The sequence below is a fragment of the Equus quagga genome, chromosome 5, assembly GCF_021613505.1.
Source record: "Equus quagga isolate Etosha38 chromosome 5, UCLA_HA_Equagga_1.0, whole genome shotgun sequence".
NCBI classification, from domain to species: Eukaryota; Metazoa; Chordata; class Mammalia; order Perissodactyla; family Equidae; genus Equus; species Equus quagga.
Genome location: NC_060271.1, coordinates 41,487,835 through 41,491,021, shown reverse-complemented (window position 1 = coordinate 41,491,021; position 3,187 = coordinate 41,487,835).

Genomic DNA, 3,187 nt, shown 5'->3' with positions numbered 1-3,187 from the left:
AATCGAGTTACAGCTCTTAAATTGGAATACATTCAGAATTTTTTTTTCCCCTCTCCCCAAATCCTCCCAGTACAGAGTTGCATATTTTTTAGTGTGGGTCCTTCTAGTTGTGGCATGTGGGATGCCGCCTCACCGCGGACGAGCGGTGCCATGTCCTCGCCCAGGATCCAAACCAGCGAACCCCGGGCCGCCAAAGCAGAACATGCGAACTTAACCACTTGGCCACAGGCCCGCCCGGCGTTCAGAATTACTGACATTTAACCTAATAATATTAGCAATAAAAATGTTAGCTGTAGTACTGAAGCCTGTATTCAAATGACTTTTTCCTCAAAGTTGCTTCTGAAAAACAAGGTAACAAATTAAGAAACCATTTTCAAAAAAAGTTGAGAATGACTGTTTACAAATGGCCTCGGGGCGGCCCGGGCAAGAGTGGTTAAGTTCCTGAGCTCCACTTCCGAGGCCCAGGGTTTCCTGGTTCGGATCCTGGGTGCGGACATGGCACTGCTCATCAGGCCATGCTGAGGCAGCGTCCCACATGCCACAACTGGAAGGACCCACAACTAAGAACACACAACTATGTACCAGCGGCTTTGGGGAGAAAAAGGAAAAAAATAAAATCTTAAAAAAAAAAAAAAAAAAAGGACTCCAAGTGGTAGCCACAAAGCTACAGCCTCCTGATTTTTATGATCTAATATCCCCAATACTGTAATCGACAGAACGGATCCTTGAAAAATTACCTGCTAATGAATTCTTACACCTATATTGCAGAATTTAAGTTTAGTTTATACTGTAAGTCTGTAACGTTTCTTGCAGGATATAACATCTATCTGTCAGGTGAAAACAGGATACACACGTAGAAACAGAAAACACCAAAATGCCCTTCCATCTTCAGGCATATGTTCCAGTGAGAGGAGCCAGACAACAAACAAAATAAGTAAATAACAAATGAGATACGTGCTATGGAAAGAAACTAAGTGAAGCAGGGAAGGGAGGGTTCAGGGGTTCAGAGAGGAAATTTCACAGAGGGTGGTGAGGAGCAGACCTCACTGAGAAGTCTGTGTGCAAAGGGGAAGTAACAGCGAATATTATTTATTCAATTTTGAAACGCATTACCTGATTGCATTTATTTTTATTTAACATTCATATAAGCTTTCTATTCTCTCTACTTCAATTTTCTACTTCCTGATCATTGACTGACTGAAGAGAAGGAAGGCAGCCTGCAGACACGGCCATCTAGGGCATGCCAAGGATATTTCTAATATTTGGTTTACTTGATGTTTTCTGAGAACTATGGCTACAATTAAAGTGAAATTGAAGGGTTTTGGAGATAAAACAATAGTCAAAATGCAATTTTTACTACAAAACCTAACATTCTTTCCAGCAATTTACATGTGATCTTTATCCCATTGATAATCATTAGAGGAAGCTAGGGTATGAACAGCAGTTCATGTCATACTGTCTTGAAGCAATAAAAAATTCACACGTTAGTTGAAATGATCTTTTAAAATGAGCCCACAGAATGGCTCCACAAATTTCATATTTACACATAAAATTCATTCCTAACATTTCAAAATGAAATGTTTTATTAGCATTTCATGTAATATTCACAAGACATTTTCTAACTTGCAACCTGGAAAAAAAACAAATGCAACAGAATAACTGATGTTTAAATGTGCTTTTATTTTGAAGACTAACAATTCTTAAGTACTATAAATGCACCAAGAAAAGCTTAGAGAAAGTCAGCAAATTACAAGGGACTCAAGCACTCAACACGTCTTTCACGTAAGGTTTGTCAGTCCGCCATAATGAAGGTATTTCATAGTTGAAATTTATACTAAGTATCCCAAGTAATTCATTCATGAATAGCAAATATAAGTGAATGGACAAATTTAAGAAAACAGGGATTTTTAACAAGAAATGTTATCACTGACAAAACTAAATATACTTGAACAGTTCCCCAAATACCCAATCCAAGCCTATATTTTTTTACTGTGTGGGTTTTTCTCCAAGAGAAGCAAAGCTTTGACCTTTTTTTGGATATAACAGACTTTCAGACCTCCATCCCACATCTGGAAAGAACAATTCAAACTCAGCTTGATGTAACTTTTAAAAAATCTAATTGAGAGCAGTAAGATATTTAGTGACCAAGACCTGAATGTGACAGAGCAAAAGAATGTTAGAAATGAAATGAAAGAAGCATTCAAAGTTTATCATCCTCAATGTGAAGAAAGGAACATGGAACAAAAGATGCCTTTGCCTCTTTTGCCCAGTAATTTGTGAACACCATACTTCTCTCGATGTGTCACGCCAAGGAAGAGAAAAGGAGAATTTTTTAAAAGCTTGCTAAATTGAAATACGACGGTTTCGTCTAGACTTCCAACAATCCTCCCCTCAAAAAATTTTTTCAAAAGAAAAAAACCAGAAAAATAGATCCACGTAATCTATAGACTACACCTAGATTACTTTGCTCCAAGGCCAAGGAAAATGTTTACGATTCCAAGATCCATTCGGAAGCATCTATCTGCAATGCGTAAGCTTTTCATCGGCATGATCAGTCAATATCAGAAAGCATGTAACGTTTAAAAGGTTAAGTGAATGAAGGTTAAAACAACAAAACAATCAATTCGCTCAGAAATATTTTTTGCCAAGTAACCATAAGATAATTTCGGCCGTAAGGAATCAAAGAGGGGCTTTTGGTTTCTGTTGGAGCCATCTAAACCCTTGCACGGTCTTAATTACTGTCAGAAAAACCGCACCAAGACGTCGGGGGCGGAGGAGACGAAGATTTCTAACACAGGGGGAGACCTCGCTCGTAAACCTCATCACGATTTCACCTTTGGGTGACAAGGTGGGAGGGGAGCAAGAAGTTTCAGCCTTGGCTCGTCTGAAAACAGACGTTTAAAGGACCCTGGGAGGAGGCGGAAAGGGGCGAAGATGCGGTGTCCGCGGCGCAGCAGCAGGGAACCGGGATCTCGGAAAAGGATGCGGAGGAGTGGGCTCTTATGTAAGCTCACACCAAAAAGTGTGCATGCACCCCCAGCCTGATGCACCTCTGAGCACACAACACACGTACACGGCACCTCACGCCGGGGAGGCACCCCCAGGCTGCGGGCGCTGCAGGGGAAGGTGGACCGACCCTTCAGCCCATATGCACGTCCCCCGACATCCGCGCAGCCACCCCCAGGGC